The sequence below is a fragment of the Periplaneta americana genome, chromosome 3 (genome assembly GCF_040183065.1).
Source record: "Periplaneta americana isolate PAMFEO1 chromosome 3, P.americana_PAMFEO1_priV1, whole genome shotgun sequence".
Taxonomy (NCBI): Eukaryota; Metazoa; Arthropoda; class Insecta; order Blattodea; family Blattidae; genus Periplaneta; species Periplaneta americana.
The window spans coordinates 18,708,554-18,733,526 of record NC_091119.1 but is presented as its reverse complement, the minus strand read 5'-3'; the positions used below and the strand labels follow the sequence as shown (position 1 = coordinate 18,733,526).

Genomic DNA, 24,973 nt, shown 5'->3' with positions numbered 1-24,973 from the left:
ACACACCACTGCCATTTAGCATGCATCTAGCGTAATATCTGTAATGTTCAGATGGTACAATAATACATTAATTGAAGACAGTTGTATTTTCGTAAGTCAATTAATATTTTATTGTATAGAAGTACTTCGTTACTTCTAATCTTTATACACTTTCTTCTAATCGTGTAATAATCAATTAAATCCCATTCGAGTTTTGATTTTCTCTAGATAAATCAAAACCTCTAGTGAGTTTACTGTTGACTATTTTGTTTATATGACGTCATTCCATTTTCGGCCAATGAAGTGTAATAAAATTTTGAATTCCAACCAATCACAGTCATACATCGCGATAATTTCTGCAATCGATTTATCAACAGTAATCTCACTAGACGTTTTGATTTATCTAGAGAAAATCAAAACTCGAGTGGGATTTAATTGACTATTACACGATTAGAAGAAAGTATATAAAGATTAGAAGTAACGAAGTACTCCAATACAATAAAATATTAATTGACTTACGAAAATACAACTGTCTTCAAATGTATTATTGTACCATCTCAACATTACAAATATTACGCTAGATGCATGCTAGATGGCAGTAGTGAGCAATGCCTTCTCATGACTCGTCGAGAAATTCTCGATCTATTATACACGATGGCAAAGTTACTAGTCAAGAAGGCTTTGTTGATTCAGTTTCATTTTTAATTAAAATGCAACATTCCACTTCAATTATCCGAATCCCAGTAATCAACGTCACTTGACAGATGATTTTCAATAAATCTTAATATTAAACAATCTCTGATACGTGACTATCCATATCATATAGCAGAAGCTATAACATAACCTAACTAATATACACAAGTGTTAGAAAAGTTTTAATTAACGACGATGACATAAAAAAATAAACATGAATAATTTTAAAAGGAATAATTATTGAATGTACAATTTTCAAATTTGAATGTGGTTCAATTGATGTTATATTGGACGTGTGCGTAATAGAAGTGGAACTCGTTGATTTAGGCCTACATGGTGTATTCAACTTATTCAGGATTTCCGAATGAATAATTTTAAAAGGAATAATTATTGAATGTACAATTTTCAAATTTGAATGTGGTTGGTGGTTCAATTGATGTTATATTGGACGTGTGCGTAATAGAAGTGGAACTCGTTGATTTAGGCCTACATGGTGTATTCAACTTATTCAGAATTTCCGAATGAATAATTTTAAAAGGAATAATTATTGAATGTACAATTTTCAAATTTGAATGTGGTTGGTGGTTCAATTGATGTTATATTGGACGTGTGCGTAATACAAGTGGAACTCGTTAATTTAGGCCTACATGGTGTATTCAACTTATTCAGGATTTTCGAATGGTGCTCTTCATTTATTTGTAAATCGGATTTCAGAAGATGCATAGGTATGATCAGTGATTTTGATTAATTCTTGTTCTTGAATGCCAATGCGAGTCATATTTGAAACTGCTGTGCATCGACTGGAGTGATTTGTAATTTTATATATATATTTTTTGACGTCCAGACCAGCGCAGTTTCAAATGTTGGCAAACAAAGAAACAAATGCTAGGGACGCGATAAAATTAAACAAATGCTAGGGACGCGATAAAATTAAACAAATGCTAGGGACGCGATAAAATTGTGCGATAAGCAGCCATGATTGGTTGAAATACGTCCTTTCGTACCGTTTTATTGGTCAAAAGTAGTATGACGTAGTAAGAGTGTAATAGTCACTATCAATTTACCGCATGGTCGTTCTTTTGTTTAGTCAGTGTCGCCAACTGTTTCCATGTAAATCGATGAGCATGAATGAACCCATTCTACTAAATAAAGTGCGAAATCCTACTTCCACATCTACAGCTTCATCTTATAATTTCATATCCATTGTCTCTGAAGAAAATGACACTCCTTCATAACAAATGTTCATTTAATCAATGTATTAATCAGGTTATTTGTAATTATATTATAAATGGTTTAAATTAAATTATGATATCAGCAGATAATGAAAACGTATTTCTGTTATAATAACAAGAGAGAAGTGCAGTACATGTAATTAACATTTTAAAACCTGTATTTCGCTTTTCTCAATTGGCATTACTGAATAACAATAGATTTCTTTATTGCAGTGATCGTTATCCATGTATTTCGTCTTCACAATGTCTGAATAGGTTAAGTATTCATAAATATACAATAATTAATATTAATATTTTGTGAGCAAATTTTAGGGATATAGGCTATTATTTACATTTTTATTTCATTCACGAAATAATCCTAATAAATGTCACTGGAGATCCGAGATTTCTCAAATAAATCTACTCGCGAAATGACATTACTATAAACCTTCCATAGCGTGTTTTGTGAAAGCTATTGATTCCCAATATACTCAGTCAATTTAAGAGAGCAATGTAATATGATAATAAATGATTGAAATAATTTTTAGTAGGTTATTATACGACGCTTTACCAACATCAAATAATTTTAGTTTTGTCCTTTAAATGTGCAGAAATATGACCCGAACAAATGTAACATTTTAAAATTCCTTTGCAGAACGAAAAGTAATATTAGTTAAGATCAAATTTCTGCTTATTTAATGGATCTTCTGTGTCCGAAGTTGCGTGTTCGATCCCGGCCTAGGTCAATGGCATTTAAGTGTGTTTAAATGCGACAGGCTCATGTCAGTAGATTTACTTGCATGTGAAAGAACTCCTGCGGGACACCGGCGACGCTGATATAACGTCGGCAGTTGCGAGCGTCGTTAAATAAAGCATTATTATTATTATTATTATTATTATTATTATTATTATTATTATTTTCAAGATGCGAGGCAAGCAACTCAGTGCGACGAAGCGTTGAGCCGTATCGAAAAAGGATAATAATAATTTTATGTATGGTATTCTCTATCTAGGATACTATCCCCCCCCCCCTTCAGAAATCTTAATTCACATCCTGGACTTACTTGGCAAGATTAGTCTATAAAAAATTAGGAAATTTTAATACAACTCATCGTCAAACCAGTCACTAACAAAATTAAACTACAGAGAAAATTGGATCCAACATGTACAACGCATGGAAAAGAACAGGCTAGCATTGCAAATTGTTAAGTACAGTATTATATCACACAGGAGAAGAACCCAAGACAGATCCATGAAAAAACTTCTCGAAAGCTACTGAGACCAAAACAGGAACTGGGCCTACAGCTTGGATTATTATTATTATTATTATTATTATTATTATTATTATTATTATTATTATTATTATTATTAGCGTGTTTCAAACCATGACATTCAGTACATATTCAGCTGCGAATATTTATAAGTTACGGCACGACGAATATTCACAATTTACAGAGCCTGTGAGGTGAAGATGATATGGCCTTCGCAAAAGTCATTAGACACTCGCTGAGAGATCTCAAAACAACTGCATGCATTAGGTATGATAGACTAAACACTGGCCTGCAATGACATGGTAAGGGTCGGCGAGGTCATCACTGGAACTTACTGGATCTGACGATTCAGAACACCTGACGCAAATATCAGCAAGAACAAAAGCTTCACTTAATCTTAGTACAAGCCACGTTGGTGACTACTACGCACATTTTAATTGGTTATCTTACGACGTTTTATCAACTGCTAAGGTTATCTAGCGTCTAAATGAGATGAAGGTGATAATGCTAGCGAAATTAATCCAAGGTTCAGCGCCGTAAGTTACCCAGCATTTGCTCTTAATGGGTTGAGGGAAAATCCCGGAAAAAACCTCAACCAGCTAACTTGCTCCAACCAAGACTTGAACCCGAGCCCGCTAGTTCCACGGTCAGGCTTGCTAATCGTTACTCCACAGCGGTGGACTGCACATTTTATTAGGCTTGATCAAGTCACAACGATATCGTCTGTCCATTTGCTCGATGTACTTCGGAAGTCGTTCCAAACGCAACAACCATTGTCTTTTTAGTTGGTTATTAAATGACGCTGTATCAATTACTAGATTATTTAGCATCGATGGATTGATGATAGCGAGACGAGGCCGAGGATTTGTCATAGATTACCTGACATTCGCCTTACGGTTGGGGAAAACCTCGGAAAAAACCCAAGTAGGTAATCAGCCCAAGCGGGAATCGAACCCGCTCCGGAGCGTAACTCCGGATCGGCAAGCAAGCGTCTTAGCCGACTGAGCTAAGCCGGTGGACAACAGTCATTGTTAACTCACTTAAATTTTCTGTGACGTCATGGGTATTGATGGCTGAAGAAGTATAATGGGTAAGAAATTAAGAAATAGGCTCTTTGTCTAATTTCTATACTAAACAACTTCAGCAGTATCATCATAACAACCATCACTACCACCTTACTTACTCATGCCTCTTAAGGAACACGAAAGTTCATTGCCGCCCTCACATAAGCCCGCCATCGGTCCCTATCCTGAGCAAGATTAATCCGGTCTCTAAAATCATATCCCACCTCCCTGAAATCCATTTTAATATTACCCTCCCATCTACGTCTCGGTTCCCCAAAGGTCTTTTTCCCTCCGGCCTCCCAATTAACAATTTATATCCATTTCTGGATACGCCCATACGTGCTCTGTCCATCTCAAACGTCTGGATTTAATGTTCCTAATTATGTCAGGTGAAGAATACAATGCATGCAGTTCTGTCTTGTGTAATTTTCTCCATTCGCCTGTAACTTCATCCCTCTTAGCCACAAATATTTTCCTAAACGCCTTATTCTAAAACACCCTTAACCTCTGTTCCTCTACCACCACCACTTAAAAAGAACAACATATCTTTAGACTTCATAAGAAATGTACTTAATTTTGAACATGTGGTGGCAGTCCACCGCTGTGGAGTAACGGTTAGCTTGCCTGACCGTGATACGAGCGGAGTCTGATTCAAATTCTGGTTGGGACAAGTTATCTGGTTGAGATTTTTCCCGGAATTTTCCCTCAACCCATTAAGAAAAAATGCTGGGTAACTTTCGGCGCCGGACCCTGGACTCATTTCGTCGGCATTATTACCTTCATATCATTCAGACCTTGATAAGCATAGATGTTGATAAAGCGTCGTAAAATAACCCATTTAAAAAAAGTGGTGGCATAGTGCACAGAAGCCGCTTAACTAGAAAGAATAAATAAATAAAGAAACACAAGGTAACGTGTCAGTGAAAAAAAAAAAAAAAAAAAAAATCACAATTTTCCTTGGTTGAATTTCTTGAACCTGGACAGACCATAAATGCTGTCCGCTATATGCAGACAGTTTTGAAGCTCCGTCGTGCATTGCGCGAGAAACACCCTGGAAAGAAGATCATCCTGCAACACGATAACGCGTGGCCTCACACTGATCGTGTCACCGTGGAGAAAATCAGAACATTTGGATGGGAAACTCTTCCGCAACCTCCCTACAGTCCCGACTTGGTACCCTCCGACCACCATCTTTTCGGTTCTGTAAAGGAGCAGCTTCGAGGCCAACGCTACGAGACGCTGGAGGACATCCGAAAAGCAGTGCGTCAGTGTCTTCCACAGGAAGGGACTTTTTAAACTTATAGTGCAGCGAGAAAAATGAGAGCAAAGAAATGGAGACTATGTTGAAAACTGACAGAAAAGTCTGTAGATTAAGATGGTGTACCTGGTTTGTCTAAAAAATAAAAATTAAGATTTATAGCAATGGGTTGCTCATGACTTTCAGTATGACCCTCGCATAAAGCATTGCAGTATTTCGACTGGCTTGTAGTGACTTTTAACTACTGTTGTCACGCCAGGAGAAGGCGGCTGAAGTACTTAGACGGGGCGGAGGGGAAACAGTCGCGCATGCGCACCGCGCTGTTCACTGCAATATTCCTGTTTCACAAACATCTACTGCACGTGTCTATGAATCTTTGCGACTTTGTGAAAATAATAGTGGGGTTTTTACTGTAGTGTTTTATTAGTTTCAACAAGACAATTGTTTTCAGTATACCACAAATCTTGTATTGCTTTAGTTATCCTTTGTTTTTCGTGTTAATAGTGTTGATAATACGGTTAATAGAATTTATGTTATTGTATATTGTTATTTAGGTTTATAGCAGTTTTTTGTTTATTGTAAATATGTCGACAAAGAGGAAACAAGGATTGACAACCTATAGCGAAGAAAGGATTATTATTAGAAGTGCAAAATAATTCTGTGATGAAGAAAAAGAACAACAGTACCTTTGCATTCCTCTTACGAAACCTATAGCAAAGGTAGAAAAGTACTCTAACCTATCCACAAGAACAATACAGCATATAAGGAATGAAATAAAAGACTGCACAGAAGAAAGTGCGTTGTCGACACCTGAGGGAGGAAAAAAAAATGTAAACGTCCAGACTACCGAAACGCAAATGTAGAAGACTTCGACGGGAGATTGACAAAAAAAAATATAATTGAGAATTTTTATTTGAAAAAGAAAGAGGGCCACCGGCGTAGCTCAGGAGGTAGCGCGTTTACCTGCTGATCTGCAGTTGTGCTCGGGAGTGAGTTCGATTCCCGTTTGCGCTGACTACCTGGTTGGGCTTTTTCCGAGGTTTTCCCAAGCGGAAGGCGAATGTCAGGTAATCTATGGTGAATCCTTGGTTTCATTTTGCCAAATACCATCTCGCCATCATCAATTCAATCGACACTGAAGAAGCTAATACATAGTTATTACAGTGTCGTTAAATAACCAACTAAAAAAAAAAGTAGTAACAAGCTTCTACCCCTACTACAAGAGAGAATTGTTTTGAAATGAAAGACAACATTAATACGAATACTGAAGAAAAAGGATTTCAGGTGGAAGAAGTGTGCAGCAAAAAAAAATTGAGGAAAACACTGTAAATTGGAATACGTGAAGATATCTACAGCAAATAAGAAAGCTTAGGAAAGTGGAAAAACAGATTTTGTATCTGGATGAAATGCGGATAGATAGGCCTACCAATTTAACGTTTCCCAAGTTCTGGCACGATAAAAATGTTACGGGAGTTTTGACTACCGTAAATGTGTCCAGAACACTCATTGTTGTTCATCAGGATGCGGGCGGTGGAGCTAATGGCTTTGTTGAGAGATTCGAATTAATATACACGGCTGGAACATAAACAGATGATTATCATGGACAGATCATACTCCAGCAATTTTGAAAAATGTGATAATAATAGTCATAGCGACAGCACCGAAGATGCGGAATCTTTTATGTCTGACTCCGTTCCCGTGTAGCCAAGTAAGTGGACGAAGTTTTCAGGTCAGAGTGTAGCGTAAAGTTCCCCCGTCCCGCCTATCTACTCCCCGCGCCAACTCGTAGCGCGAAGACAGTACGATGTACGCCCTTTAGTAGCAACATCGGCATATTTTTTAAGTTGTTTCTTATTCTCGTTTTCATGAGCTTAAAAATGAGCTATGTTCAATTAAAATGTGAAAGGTGTGTGATGAAAAGTTTCCCTTGTAAGTCCGACAGGTGGGACTCGGGTGACAATAGTGAATCCGAGAGACAGGCGGGCCATCCTTCCTGGACTCTGCACGTAAGATCCTATCATCCATTGACGAAGTTGGAGCTCCAAATCTTTACATTAGATTGTAGGCTACTGGGTGGCGCAGATTAAAGTAGCCCGCCTCCCGTTTGAATGCGAATGCGATATTTTGACTGCTTGAAATTCCATTATCGTATTCTATCGTATCTTATCCAATATAGCTGTCCATTTTTAATTCTTCAGATGCTTTAGAATTCACTTCGCACACCTCTGCCATCTGTCTTCATCAAAGAGCAACAAGAAAATGTTTTCCATTTCGAAAAACAATACATATAAATAGAAAATGCATTGTCGTAGACATTTTTTGGTACATAAGCCCTTACAATTGCATCACAATAACCAGTCCAGTTCTGCTTTTGGAACAGTGGTAGTTATCGCAGTAATCTATGTCAACAATGGCCAATGGGTCAAGAGGTGAATGAAAGAAAATAACATTTCAAAACTGTTTTCTAATTATTTACATTCTCTGTTAATGTGTTGACCTTAAAGTGAGTGTAAATCCGATTGTCGGCTGCCGATAATAATCTCAGCGTTGGTACTACCAACTTCGTAGCAATCATAACAATTTTTTTAAACTTTATTAAAGTCAGTTATAATGTCTGTTTTCATGCTAGAAAAAATAAAAATACAGATTGTATAACACGAAATAATTGAAAATTGTACCAAAAAAGTAGCTGTACGTACCAGGGTACAGATCACTTAAAATTGTACCAGATCCGTACAATTGTACCAAAAGTGGCAACACTGATCATAACTGAGAAACAGCTACAACGATGGAAAATTTTATGCAATAATCGATTCTTCCTGTCAGTATTTCATGTCATCAGTCGAATTACACATGTCTGTTCGCATTCTGCAAAACGACTTACTGGATAGAAGAAAGAGTCGAAATTGTGGAGTCCACACCTGTGGAGTAACGGTTAGCGCGTCTGGCCGCGAAACCAGGTGGCCCGGATTCGAATCCCGGTCGGGGCAAGTTACCTGGTTGAGGTTTTTTCCGAATTTTCTATCAACCCAATATGAGCAAATGCTGAGTAAACTATCGGTGCTGGACCCCGGACTCATTTCACCGGTATTATTACCTTCATCTCATTCAGACGCTAAATAACCTGAGATGTTGATACAGCGTCGTAGAATAATCCACTAAAAAATTGTGGAAGCATATGTGAGAACAGGTTCGATTAAGGACACCCGCGAAATTTCCTGGGACAAGTTTCGGAATAGAGGACAACCGGCAAAGAGAGCAATACAGGGTTTGGTTAAAAATTGACGAGCTACGGAATCTGTACAAAATGCGAAAAGAGAAAGAGTTCCTTCAGTTCGCACACAAGAGGTTACTTACTTACTTACTTACAAATGGCTTTTAAGGAACCCGAAGGTTCATTGCCGCCCTCACATAAGCCCGCCAGCGGTCCCTATCCTGTGCAAGATTAATCCAGTCTCTATCATCATACCCCACCTCCCTCAAATCCATTTTAATATTATCCTCCCATCTACGTCTCGGCCTCCCTAAAGGTCTTTTTCCCTCCGGTCTCCCAACTAACACTCTATATGCATTTCTGGATTCGCCCATACGTGCTACATGCCCTGCCCATCTCAAACGTCTGGATTTAATGTTCCTAATTATGTCAGGTGAAGAATACAATGCGTGCAGTTCTGTGTTGTGTAACTTTCTCCATTCTCCTGTAACTTCATCCCGCTTAGCCCCAAATATTTTCCTAAGCACCTTATTCTCAAACACCCTGAACCTCTGTTCCTCTCTCAGAGGTAGAGTCCAAGTTTCACAACCATACAGAAGAACCGGTAATATAACTGTTTTATAAATTATAACTTTCAGAATTTTGGACAGCAGACTGGATGATAAGAGCTTCTCAACCGAATAATAACACGCATTTCCCATATTTACTCTGCGTTTAATTTCCTCCCGGGTGTCATTTATATTTGTTACTGTTGCTCCAAGATATTTGAATTTTTCCACCTCTTCGAAGGATAAATCTCCAATTTTTATATTTCCATTTCGTACATTATTCTGGTCACGAGACATAATCATATACTTTGTCTTTTCGGGATTCACTTCCAAACCGATCGCTCTACTTGCTTCAAGTAAAATTTCCATGTTTTCCCTAATCGTTTGTGGATTTTCTCCTAATATATTCACGTCATCCGCATAGACAAGAAGCTGATGTAACCCGTTCAATTCCAAACCCTGCCTGTTATCCTGAACTTTCCTAATGGCATATTCTAAAGCGAAGTTAAAAAGTAAAGGTGATAGTGCATCTCCCTGCTTTAGCCCGCAGTGAATTGGAAAAGCATCAGATAGAAACTGACCTATACGGACTCTGCTGTATGTTTCACTGAGACACATTTTAATTAATCGAACTAGTTTCTTGGGAATACCAAATTCAATAAGAATATCATATAATACTTCCCTCTTAACCGAGTCATATGCCTTTTTGAAATCTATGAATAACTGATGTACTGTACCCTTATATTCCCATTTTTTCTCCATTATCTATCGAATACAAAAAATCTGATCAATAGTCGATCTATTACGCCGAAAACCGCACTGATGATCCCCAATAATTTCATCTACGTACGGAGTTAATCTTCTCAAAAGAATATTGGACAAAATTTTGTACGACGTCAACAAAAGTGATATTCCTCGAAAGTTACCACAGTTGGTTTTGTCCCCCTTCTTAAAAATAGGTACAATTATGGACTCCTTCCATTGTTCTGGTACAATTTCCTTTTCCCAAATAGCAAGTACAAGTTTATAAATTTCGCTATATAATGCACTTCCACCCTCTTGTATTAATTGTGCTGATTCAATTCAATTCAATTTATTTGGCCATTAGACATACAGTTTTAGGCTTCGTCAGAATACATTGAAAAAACATATAAATACATTTTAAAAAACATTAATAACAGAAACAGTAAAATTTAAGTAATACAATGAAAACATGAAATAATCTGAAGCTTTTAAATTGAAGAAAACTAACTTAATTGCAATTAAACTTCTATATTAAAATACAATTTCATACAAATGTGTGTTGAAAAACTCAGCAACAGAATAAAAAGGATTATTTAATAACCAATTGTAAAATATAGTTTTGAAGCTATTGATTGGTAATTTATAATATTGACTTGGGAGCTTATTATATAATTTCATCCCCATAATTAAAAAGTTTGTGTTGCTCTTGTGTAATCTACAATATGGAATATTAATTTGTTCACTATTTCTAATTTCATGATCATGTATATTGGCCACTAATGAGTAATTGTCGATATTTTGTCGAGTGTAAAGTACTAGATCATATATATATACAAATTTATGATTGTTAAAATCCGTGATTGTCTGAAAACTGGCCGACAATGTTCCAGATAGTTTGATTGACATAGAATTCTAATGGCCTTCTTTTGTAAAATCAAGACGCTTTCAATTTTGGTTCCATTTCCCCAGAAAATTAAGGCATATCGAATTATCGACTGAAAGAAAGAAAAGTAGGCACATCTATACTAATAATAAATCTGTAGCCCAAATTTTTCTGGTAATTTTCGATTTTCTAAAAATAATTGGTCCTAACATATATAATTAACCACCCTGAAACCGAAAATCGTTTTTTTTTTTTTTTTAATTTTTGTCTGTCTGTCTATCTGTCTGTATGTTTGTTACCTTTTCACGCGATAATGGCTGAACCGATTTCGATGAAAATTGGAATATAAATTAAGTTCGTTGTAACTTAGATTGTAGGCTATATGGCATTCAAAATACGTTATTTAAAAGGGGGGTCATAAGGGGGCCTGAATTAAATAAATCGAAATATCTCGCTTATTATTGATTTTTGTGAAATATGTTACATAACAAAATTTTCTTTAAAAATGATTTCTGATAAGTTTTATTCTCTGAAAAATTTTGATAGGACTGATATTTAATTAGATAAATGAGTTTTAAAATTAAAATAACTGCGGTGTATTGAAATAAAAAACAAATGAATTCGTCTATAAGGGGCCTTGGACACAACAATCAAAAGCTATGAAACATAGCCTACAGACAATATTTCTGTGTTTGTATGAAGTAATAACGGAAGCTAAATTAACCAATTTGTATAATTAATTATTTCATCATTGGAAAGTGTAGTTTCTCTGGATGGACATAATGCTATAATGTTATTACAGTAACTTCTGAGTGAATTGAGGACAGGTAAGATTAAAATAGCTTCTTATGCACAGAAAACTTGATAGGTTATTCTGTATAGGCCTATTCATTTCCTGTATTTCTTATAATAATGTTTATGAACATATTCAATTTATCTCAGAGAATTAACGAACTACGAGAGAAAACGGAACACTTTTTATTATTAATTTCGTACACTTATATAGGTCTACGAGAGAGTATTGATTTAGTATGCAGTAATAGTACGTTAGCTTAGCAATCCATTATTTTATAATTCAAATTTTAACTATGCTCAATTGAATCGTGTTAAAATACATAAAATACATATGCAATAAATGCAATGCAAAAAAATTGGTAATGAGCAGGGAAAGGATTTATATGTAAATACATATTTACTTATAAAGCTAATATAATTTATATTTTGCATTATCTTTATGTTTCACAATGTGTAGGGTTGAAAAATCCTACTTTTATTTTCCATATTTTTCCATATTTTAGAGTTTAGTACATATTTTCGTTAATTTCCATATATTTTCCATATTTCATATAAAACAGTCCATATTATATTAGGTTTAACAATAAAACAAAACAAAATTCCATTAACTTTTAAAAATACATTTCAACAATAGAGATTTAAACACATGTTCAGTAATCCCTTTAACATCAGAGTTATTTGAAAATTAGCAGTCCTATCAACAATGGGAAAGTAAGTTACAAAACTGTATTAATTTAATTTAAAATTTTTAACAGACTTCAGTTGTGCAGCTCAACAGTTAAATGCCAGTCAGAGTACACATAGGTTCAGTTTTGTAAATCATACTATAAAGACGGTAAATATGCCAAAAGTACGTCATTCAGTCAATTTAAAATCAAAACTAACAAGTTACATTTCAGAATTTAAAGAAGATGGTTTATCAACTGACAATAAAATATTATTTTGTAATTTGTGTCAGTGTGCAGTATCATCTACACAAAAGTTCCTGGTGCAACAACACATTACAACTAGTAAACATCAGGCCAACAAACAACTAAATTCCAAGCAGAGACAATTGTTTTTAACACAACCAACAACATCGAATGTAAGATCTGAGTTTAACATCGACCTGTGCCGTTCTCTCATCTCTGCTGATATTCCTCTCTACAAACTAAAGAATAAGGTCTTCAGGGAATTCCTTGAAAAATATACTCAACATACAATCCCGGATGAGTCAACACTTAGGAAGACGTATGCTCCATCCATCTACGATGAGACAATACAGAAGATAAGAGATGAAATTAAAGATAGTTCAATTTGGGTTTCCATTGATGAGACTCCCGACAAAGAAGGTAGACTTGTTGGTAATGTAGTTATCGGTTTGTTAAGTGAACAATATTCTGAACGAATTCTTTTACATTGTGATGTTCTAGAAAAGTGCAATAACAAAACTATAGTTAAACTGTTCAACGAAGCTATGGGTATCCTGTGGCCAAAGGGTATTATGTACGATAATGTGTTATTCTTTATTAGCGATGCTGCCCCTTATATGGTCAAAGCTGGACAAGCATTATCTGTTGTATATCCTAAATTGACTCATTTTACTTGTGTGGCGCATGCATTTCATCGTGTGGCAGAAGTGGTCAGAGACAATTTCCCTAAAGTAGATTTGTTGATTTCATCAGTGAAAAAAGTATTTCTCAAAGCTCCCAGTAGAGTTAACGTGTTGAAAGAAATGTACCCTGAAATTCCATTGCCACCAAAGCCAATTTTAACTAGATGGGGTACATGGCTAGAAGCAGTTGAATATTATGCCGAACATATAGACTCTATTAACAATGTTCTCCTTGCATTGGACTCTGAAGATGCAGTCTCAATTGATACTGCGAAAACAGTTACCTGTGACATAAGTGTGAAGAATGACTTAGCTCACATTCAGCATACATTTTCATGCATCATAAAAACGCTCAAAAGTCTCCAAAATAGGCACCTTTCACTATCTGAAAGTTTTGAAATTATAAATAGTACTGTGGAACAACTGAATCGTGGTAGAGGTAAAGTTGCAGATGCAGTAAGAGCTAAGGTGGACACTGTACTTTCAAAAAACCCTGGATATGAAGAACTACAAAAGGTTGTTGCTGTGATGAGTGGTGAATCAACAGTGAAGATTAACTTGGACTTATCCCCAGCAGACATTGTGAAATTGAATTATGTACCAGTTACTTCTTGTGACGTCGAACGCTCTTTTAGTCAGTATAAATCTATCCTCAGAGACAATAGAAGAAGATTCACTTTTCAGCACTTGAAAGAAATGTTTGTAACCTATTGTTATGGTAACAGACAATAAAAATTGTGTTTTGTTGAAACTACATTGGAAGATAAGGTACGTCCATTATATTTTTTGTTTAGTTTGATTAAAATGTACCAATATTTAACGTACATAGTCATTTTTTTATAATTTTAAGTCCATATTTAATTCCATATTTTGGTAAAAATCCATATTTAATTCCATATTTTGGTAAAAATAACTACATATATATTTACATATTTCATATATTTTTAGTCCATATAAATCCGTTCCCTGGTAATGAGCCAAGCAGATTATGTTGCGCTGTTGTAAAAGTTGTTCCTCCTGAGATTCAAGAGCTCCCACAACAAATTAAAAACTTCCTAATTCGAGTACATCCGTTATCAACACACTTTTTCATAATATAATATAAACATAATAATAAATCTGTAGCCAAAATTTTTCTGTTAATTTTCGCTTTTCCAAAAATAATTGGTAATAACAATTAAGAAACATGTTAAAGGAATTGTCATTGCACCAAATGAGTGGTCTCTGGATCAAAATGATCGCATTTTAATATTTTAAATACAATTTAAATTAAGTAACATATTAAACGATTTATCCTTCTATCAAACACGAATGTTCCCTGGATCAAATGTCCTATTTTAATTATGTAATTACTTTATATTTATTTCTAACGGGTGCAGCGGAGCGCACGGGTACGGCTAGTATTAAATAATTTTGAGAAACGAAGTAGTTAATGAGGACATCCGCCGAAGGATTATTCAATGTCCAAAGAAGTCTACACGTAAAAAGGTGAGTCATTTTCAGTACTTCGCTCCTGTATTTCTTTTTGTCTGTTATTTATACTCGCTTTAACATCTTCGGTCATATCGCGAGTTACTCTTTTGAGTGAAATCCGAAGGTCTACTGTTCTCCAACCAGGAGATTAACCGTGAAAGGAATGTGCTTACTATTGCGTCATCTATTGGAGCGAAGTAGGCAGATAATATTACCGTTATAACGTCAGTTTAAAAAACATGCGCTCTCCTGCATATGTTATTTCCTGTATGGAGGGATTAAAAGACCAGGAAATTAACCGTGATCTAATTTTGTAACTAGGGTAGTATAAATATGTGTGTATCAATGTTATCGTTTGTGCTTTGAGAGATAGCCAATGGAGATGCGTCTACCCACGTGTGTGATCCTTATGACATCTTATGGCATCAGCATTCATAGCATCACCCCGCTACGTCTCATTCCCCTGAGACTTTCTCGTGGTTGGAGTACAGTATGTTTGTTGTTGAGACTGGTTCTATTGTTGTGAACTAGATGGCGACTGTATATGTATTACTGATTAGTTATGAATATGATTTCGGTGATGAATGAGGCCGGTGATATTCAGGGATGTTGTGGCCCGAATTTCCTGGCATTTGCCTTACGGTTGAGGAGAAACCCTGAAAAACCTCAACCAGGAAATTCAACCCGACCGGGAATCGAACCCGGGCGTAAGAGACCAGCATGCTGATCCCTACACCACAGAGGTGCTCTTCTGTATTTACTCTATACTTACACGGACTACTTTTATCTGCACCATCCTGTAGATTGGAATTGAAAACCCCCAGATATAAGTTACCAGACATCACCCCAGCCTATATAATATATTTAGAATACTAATACAGACGCTGTATTGCGTCAACTTGGGTTGCGAGGACAAAGGAGTAAGCGATGGCACGCCAGCCAACTCCTCGCCCCGTTCCGTGATCAATTGATCAATCTCAGCCCCCCTCGCGTATATGGTACCTAAGAGGTTACGTCCAATTTCGGCTTCCCCTTCAAAATTTTCTAGAGCTCCTTCAGGGGAGCAGCGTAACCCGGAGTGAGACTAGTGGCCAACAGGCTTGGAGCTCACATATTTAGCTATGTACAGCCCCAACCCCTTGCAAGGACGCGTTTTGCGTACCTTTTAAATTTTCCCCCAATTCTCCTTCGATTTTTCGATTTTTCGATAATACAGACGATAGATGAAATGAGGGGGAAGTGAAGTGTTAGTGGAATGATGAAGAGATTCGTAAGTCTTTCTGGAACGTCTGTTTTGTTCACAAATTCCACCCAGACCTAACCGGGGATCGAACCCGGGCCGCCTGTATGGAAGGTCAGCGCGCTACTACAGTAGACATAGATGCAAGCAACAAAAAAATACTCTCCCCGTTAACCAAGACGTTTGCGGGGACCCTCTGAAACTCGCTCATCGGCCTTTTCGATCAATTGAAACGAGTGCTGAGGTCGGCATTCCAGGTACTCCCCGTAGCTATAATTACGCACGGCCACGCAGCATGTACATATATAAAGAACTCTTTCAGCCATTTGTGCAGGACAACAAATCGACTCGGGCAGACTTTGTCAACTACACAGAGCGTACTGCGCGGCGAACTGATACGGGTGTTTACAAAGTGTCGGCCTCTCCCCATTACAGCCCACCGGTGGGCCCCGTGCCTAATTACAAGTGCGTTATAATGGAAATATCTTAATGTTGCTACAATACTCTTTCCGATTAATTACAAGATGGAAATGTCCGAAATTCATATTCATGAAATAGACTTCATTAATTCGCATCGTGGCAACCGGCGCAGCTTAGAGGTTAGCGTGCTGGACTCGTGTTCCAAAACTGCGCTCGGATCTGAGTTCGAATCCCGCTTGGATGGAGTACCTTACTCAAAAATGGCTTTTAGAGAAACTGGAGGTTCATTGCCGCCTTCACATAAGCGCAATTTAAAGGGAAAATGATTACAAACTAAAAGGTACTGGTGATGAAGGATGGGTGGAGCGGAGGAAAAATTCTCTCCGGCACCGGGATTTGAACCCGGGTCTTCAGCTCTACGTGATGACGCTCTATCCACTTAGCCACATGGAAATATCATATATACTTCGATACAGCGTAATAATATAGAAGGTACTGGGTTCAATTCCAGAGGGTGGCAATTCTTGTTGCCAAAACTTCCAGAGATTCGCTCATCCTCCTGACAAATTGGGCACTGAGCCTTTCCCGGAGGTAAAAGGCAGTGCCGACCACACCATCTCATTCTAGTGCCGAGGTCAAGCAAGGGTTCGAATCCCACTTGGGCTGATTACATGGTTGGGTTTTTTCCGAGGTTTTCCCCAACCATAAGGCAAATGCCAGGTCATCTATGGAGAATTTCGGCCTCATCTCGCTATCTCCAATCCCAACGACGCTAAATAACCTAGTAGTTGAGACAGCGTCGTTAAATAACCAAATAAAAAGCATATAAAGGAAACATAAGAAGTCAGTGTGCACGTACTGATTGTACTTGTTCATTAAATCCTGTCATAGCCGGTCTACACACAAACTGTTGTCAGGAAACTCATATATTGTCATTTAGGGCTATCATAAAGTAGAATTAAGATATGAATTGTAAATAACTTAATTATGTATCATGTTTAGTTAATAGTTCATTATAGCCCATGTACAGTAAGTTTGTTAATGTGCATGAAAAATATTTTTATATTTAAGTCTGACTTTACTATTTTTGTCATTGTTTCAATATGTATTTCAGTTCTGGTAGTGTGGAAGAGAAGGCCTCATGGCCTTAACTCTACCAGAATGAATGAATGAATGAATGAATGAATGAATGAATGAATGAATGAATGAATGAATAAGTAAATAAATAAATAAGTAAATAAGTAAGTAAATAAATAAATAAGTAACTAAGTAAGTAAATAAGTAAATAAATAAACACATAAATAAATAAATACATAAATAAATAAATTAATTAATAAGTAAGTAACTAAGTAAGTAAATAAGTAAATAACTAAGTAAATAAATAAATAAATAATATGATCGCAGATATACACAATAAACACACGTGAGCATAAATGTTTCATACAACCGTGTTTCTTTCGGTAACCATTCTAATTAAAATTAAAAACAGGACGACGTGCCAATGATCCAGTTCTACGAAAGACAAATACTTGAACGTCGCTTTCATCAAAGGGCTCGACACGATTCAATGAAGACGAAACTAGAGGGAGCGGAAAAGCTATCGGTCGATCTACAACTATCAATCAGACATGGTAATTACGAGCAGGGTTTCGTGTCCGACACAAAATATATTTGTAAAACTGTTAAAGTATAAGCACGCACAATTCCGACGACCTTCCATCCAATAAGAAACCCAAGCTGTGCTTAAAAGTAGAAGGAGAGCAGCAAGATGCCAGATCCCTCGCCTTCTTGATAGGAATTCAATCACAGACTGTGTACACAGCACTAAAATAACACAAATTAAACAAACTGTTATTCATTAAATATGAATCTTACTGCACAAAGCTATAGGCCCAGGATTGTCAAAACACCCCGAAAATCGACACTGTCACGATTTCTGTAATCCTGAAGGTGTCCCGCCCGAAAAGGGAATGTAATATCGTAAAAATTACGCCTTTGTGAAATTAATAAAAAACACAAAATTTAATATGGAAATATCAACCGAAAAAAAACCAAAAACAAATGCCTTTTTAGGAAAAGATCCAGTTCCATCCAAGATCATTATAAATGACACATTAATAGAACGTGTGATTTCATTCAACTATTTAGGTTATAATCTATCATTCATCACTGATGTTGATGATATAGGCAACAAAATCTCAAAATTTCTAAAAAGTGCTGGAACAATCAACAGTGTATTCAAACCTTCCCAAATACAGGGACATCATTTTATTTTTACTAACATTTTTAATGTTAACCTGGCTATACCTTTGGATTAATGATTGACACCCGGAAACACCGTTTGCTACCTCCTTCCACGACTGGAGTTCGATGATACTGGCGGAAAATACAAACAAATCACTTTCCTAGGTACAGGAGGGAAGAAAAGTAGTTCATCCATTTACGTAAAGTAGGAAATATCGCGATTTTGAGTGTGACAATTTTCATTAGGTTCTGTTTAATCAAAATATAGTACAGTATTAACAAAAAGTGTTTTTACTCACGAACTGAGTTATCCATGCGAACGTATTCATTATGCAGTGTATATTATACTGTCTACAGTACATTAGCGTACGATATAGAGAATGAAGTTGAAATGAAAAAAAAATCATAATATGGATATTTAAACACATTTTTGAAAATGGAGGCCGTTCATTTCGATACAGGCTTCAGTTCTTTTGTGCCTATTATCGCACTATAGACTATTGCATATAATTCCAATTACCAGTTTCGTCCTTCATACTTAGTAACTCATGTTGAAATAATTCTGTACCTGCTCTATAAAAGAGTACCTTACGTACTGTAAATTCAGTCTTCACTTCTGCCCGACCCGCACAGATAAAATTACTCACACATGCTATCTACTGTCCGTCCAAGTGGTTATGTCGCAGGATCGTAGAAAGGGAGGGGAATCACGTGATAGTTAATTATTTAACGAGGCCCTTTAATTTAAGTTATTTTAAACAGTAGCATAATATTACGTAGACGTCCAATTAATTCCTAACAGAAATTAATGTTTTCAGAAAAGAACTAAGAAAGCCCAGCCACTAGTCTTTACAGTGGTGCGAGCAGAAGCAGGTGGGGGAAATCGGGATGCGACGTAGGCAAACGGACGACAGTACCTGTGCGAAAAAATGATTCAATATTGGAAGTTTTCGTCACTAGAAAACGCGAACATATTTCTGAAACGTACTATAATCACTAACTCAGTACTGCGGCCTTGGTTCTGTGTGGAGGACAGTTGGAAATTCGTTAGTAGAAGGGGGTGGGAGTGAAGTACATTCAAAAACTCAGGTACAATAAAAGTTGAAGTAAAAATAAAATGATGTCCCAGTACAAAGACATATAAGGCTGAAAATCTACAAAACTCTCGCACGACCAGTTTTGGCTTATGGCAGTGAAGTATGGACACTAAGAAAATGCGACGAAAGACGGCTAACAACTGCCGAAATGAGATTCATGCGAAAAACTGCTGGTTACTCTCTTCTCGACCATCATCGGAACGTAGATATCTGAAGGAATTAAAAATTGACTCTATTGTCCATTATCTGTAGCAATACAGGCTTCAGTGGCAGACACATGTCAAGAGGAGGACCGCTCTATATGGCCCAGGAAGATTTTATTGTATGTCGCAAGCGGTCGAAGAAATTTAGGAAGACCTAGGAAACGCTGGCAAGAGACCGTAACAGATCCATTGAGGTCTAACACTTGAAGGCTGATGATGATGATGACGATGACGATGATGATGATGATGATGATGATGATGATAAAAACACATGTTTGCGTTGAAAATATATTTTCGTTTTCTTCCTGAAATAAACAGTCTCCTATGTATTGTTGTTTAGTCAACTATCCGAAAACAGGTCTGAATCTCATAAGTGACATCAATAAGGCACCACTCATGAGGCAACTAAGCCAGGAGATAATGGGGTAGGTTGGCTAGTTCCTTTCCACTCCTCTATGCCATACATCACTTGGCTAGTAACGTATTAAACTGATCAGACTTCAGATATATGGACACAATAATTTTGTTATTCCTCTGACACATATCGTCAAGTGAGATGTACTGACTGACAATAGATAATGGCATCATAATAGAAGTCATGACGTTTTAGTTGGCATGGTAATATCTTGTAGCGTATGTACGGTAACTGACTATACTAAAACTCATATTATATTTGGAGAACTTTAAAAGATATATATTTTTTCAATTGTAATATTCAAACCGTACTGTAAGAAGAAAATTACTTTACAGACTTGTAATTGAAGTTACATTAATAAGAACGTACCTTTCTGAACAGATTCCATGTCTCACAACACAAATCACTAACAATTGGGTCTTTTTCACTCACATAGTGAGTACGACTGAACGGGAACGAGAAGGGTTAGAAGGAAGTCATCGATTACTACTTACTTACTGGCTATTAAGGAACCCGGAGGTTCATTGCCGCCCTCACATAAGCCCGCCATTGGTCCCTATCCTGAGCAAGATTAATCCATTCTCTATCATCATATCCCACCTCCGTCAAATCCATTTTAATATGATCTTCCCATCTACGTCTCGGCCTCCCTAAAGATCTTTTTCCCTCCGGCCTCCCAACTAACACTCTATATGCATTTCTGGATTCGCCCATACGTGCTACATGCCCTATCCATCTGAAACGTCTGGATTTAATGTTCCTAATTATGTCAGGTGAAGAATACAATGCGTGCAGTTCTGTGTTATGTAACTTCCTCCATTCTCCTGTAACTTCATCCCTCTTAGCCCCAAATATTTTCCTAAGCACCTTATTCTCAAACACCCTTAACCTATGTTCCTCTCTCAGAGTGAGAGTCCAAGTTTCACAACCATAAAGAACAACCGGTAATATAACTGCTTTATAAATTCTAACTTTCAGATTTTTTGACAGCAGACTGGATGATAAAAGCTTCCCAGCCAAATAATAATAGGCATTTCCCATATTTATTCTGTGTTTAATTTCCTCCCGTGTTACTGTTGCTCGAAGATATTTGACTTCTCCATCTCTTCAAAAGATAAATTTCCAATTTTTATATTTCCATTTCGTACAATATTCTCGTCACGAGACATAATCATATACTTTATCTTTTCGGGATTTACTTCCAAACCTCTCTCTTTACTTGCTTCAAGTAAAATTCCCGTGTTTTCCCTAATCGTTTGTGGATTTTCTCCTAACATATTCACGTCATCCGCATAGACAGAAGCTGATGTAACCCGTTCAATTCCAAACCCTCTGTTATCCTCGACTTTCCTAATGGCATACTCTAGAGCAAAGTTAAAAAGTAAAGATGATAGTGCATCTCCTTGCTTTAGAGTTGTTTATACCCTTCTAAAATAGCTTGCCGCTGATAAAACAGTGAAAATTATTCCTCACAATATTCTCTAAATGCTAACGAAGATGATTTCATATTCATCTATGCTTAACTAAGGAAGTCTAAATTTGATTTATGTCCACCTAGATTGGGAAAATTGTATATTGTACATCGGCTCGAACCGCTACCATAGTAATCGCTGGACCATCGAGTACAACTCTATTTTTTTCTACACAGTAACCAATTAAACTAGTTCGTCACAGCTACAGCACCATGTAAGAAATATCTGCCGAACTATGCTAACAGAATCGATCGTTACTGCCCCTCATGCGAGCTATGAGTAAATGGCAATGTAGTAGCATTGGCCAACATGGCGTCGACGAATGACTGAAATGTGATCTACACTTGTGTTAGAGAGGCTCACTGGCGCAGTGGGGGGCCAAGGTAGACGGAAATGTCCTCTAGCCATGATCGGTAAACCGAATTGCGTTGATTTCTGTGTAGAGTCCTCGTATCGTTGAGGACCTGACTTCAACAATAGCGACGGATATCGTAAGAAGCACTTCCCTTGGAGCTAGCCATTTTCTAAAAGGCTCAAATTACATTATTATAACATGTACTTACGAGAGGACTACAAATTATTTCGCAAAAAAAGAAATAGCGTTTTTCGTTAAAAATCTCCAAAGTATCAGTGTTCGATTCCGGGCAGTGAGTGGGGACGGATCCTTGCACTTGAGCTTGCTTTGGCCCACTGAGCGGCCTTTATTATATGGACGATTGTCGAAGTCCGTTGATCCGGGTGACATTCGTGAATCCGATGCTGACATGTGGGTCATTCTGTTTCAGTTCTCAAAGAGCGAGGTCCCATCCCCTAGACGAGTACCTGAGAAGCAAACCCTCTGCAACGTCTGTATTGGCCACCAGAGTTACATTAAATACGACCTAGCCGAGGATCGAACCCGGGCTGTCTCAATGAAAAACAAGCACGCTAGCCCTTAGCCATAGACGCGGTATCAAAATACATATCGTCGTTGTTCCTTGCAATAACGCCTATGTGACATATTTATCGATTTTCAGATTTCTGCTCTATTAAATAACTTAATGATACAGCAAATAATACAATTTCCTATATGTAATTATATTTCTTTTCGAAAATTTAAGAATTCACAGTTTCCCACTGCCATAGATTGAATAAATGTGTTTTTCTTCCTACTGAACAATTTTATATTTTGCAGTTATAGGAGTTATTGCGGGAACAACGACGAGATGTTGAAGAATTTACTGTCAACTCATTTCATTTTATATTTTTATGAAAATATTGGCCTTGTAAGCCAAAAATAAGCAATACTTTTTTTTTAAATTCACACAAAAGATACCGTAACTACATCACATATTCATTTTGTATGAGGTCTCGCCCACCTCATTGAGGGGTTCGGCCGGCGCCGTGGATCGTGTCCCGGCATAGCTCATTTGGAAAGAGCGCTCAGCGCGCAGAGCTGAGAGGTCCTGGGTTCGATTCCCGGTGCCGGTACGAATTTTTCTCGTATTAAATAGTAATAATACTGTAACTACTTAAACTGTTGTTTTCTAGTCTGCACACATAAAGCATACTTAATTACTTATTTACTTACATATGGCTTTTAGAGAACCCGGAGGTTCATTGCCGCTCTCATATAAGCCTGACATCGGTTCCTATTCTGAGCAAGATTTATCCAGTCCCTACCATCATATCCCATGTCCGTAAATTCCATTTTAATATTATCTTCCCATCTATGTACGTCTCGGCCTCCACAAAGGTATTTTTTCCTCAGGCCTCCCAACTAAGATTCGCGTACATTTCTGGATTCACACATACGTGCTACATGCTCTGCCCGTCTCAAACGTCTGGATTTAATGTTCCTAATTATATCAGGTGAAGAATACAATGCGTGCAGTTCTGCGTTGTGTAACTTTCTCCATTCTCCTGTAACTTCATCCCTCTTAGTCCCAAATATTTTCCTAAGAACCTTATTGTCAAACACCTTTAATCTCTGTTCCTCTCTCAAAGTGAGAGTCCAAGTTTCACAACCATACAGATCAACCGGTAATATAACTGTTTTATAAATTCTAACTTTCAGATTTTTTGACAAGACTAGATGGCAAAAGCTTCTCAACCGAATAATAACAGACATTTCCCATATTTATTCCCCGTTTAATTTCCTTCCGAGTGTCATAATAATAGTAATAATAATAATAATAATAATAATAATAATAATAATAATAACGAGAAAGTCTATACCAATAACGTCAATAACTTGCTTCTTCCTGTCTATAATATGAAATCAAAACAGTACAATCAGAATGTGAGTCCGTGTGATTTCTACGTTTCACATTTGTTTGTAATATGAACCAGGAAATTATAGACACAACACGGATACTTATACTACTATACAAATGCTGAGTAATGAATTTGCTACGCATTACGTAATCACGATAAACTTATTTCTCCGTCATGCGTTACGTTCTCCTTTCACGAAGACTTACAATCCAATGAGGTGTAAGGGAGGGTACATTAGATAGTCACACATTGCGGGGCTCCCTGATCGTGTGGTCTGCACGACACACGGTCACCGCTGAGAAAATGTAGCGCAACACGTGACATGATATAAAGACCCAATACCATAGACAAAAGACGAATCTCTTCACTCCCCACGCCTGGAATCGAACCTCGCACAGTTTGGATAGGAAGCTCATACACTGCCCCAAGAACCAAGACGGTGGACATTATACATGCACAGAGAACAGCAAAGAATTCACATCGCTGCTGTAACACGTCCAATCAATATGACTGATTAAGACATCAAATCGGCGATGAAAACCAAAATATTTTACCGTTTATACACCAGCTAATTAGTGAATTTAAGAATTTTTGGAACTACGTAGGTACGTAGGTAGTTCTCAAATACTGGACTTCACGCATGTTCGTGTATCTTTTTAGTCCAGCGTTTCTCAAACTATGGTCCGCGGACCACCTGTGGTCCTCGTAGTCTGCCCTTGTGGCACTTCAAAAAGGGCAGAAGAAAAAATAAAATTCAAACGAATTACGTATCACTCTATAGCTGAAAAGCTCAGAGTTTGGAAATGACACATGACAATAGCCTTTCATTTTTTCTCTCAGTACTGACATTTTATGAAATTTATTACCCTATCCGCCTACTGACTTCCCACTCTATTCTC

The 24,973-nt window shown here is 37.1% G+C and overlaps 1 protein-coding gene across 1 annotated transcript in view; it reads right to left on the bottom strand.

Annotated features, from left to right (window-relative positions):
- Nucleotides 1–24,973, bottom strand: part of eya (eya transcriptional coactivator and phosphatase 2) — a 630,584-nt gene that overhangs the window by 550,829 nt on the left and 54,782 nt on the right. The gene's annotated exons all lie outside the window — the stretch shown is intronic.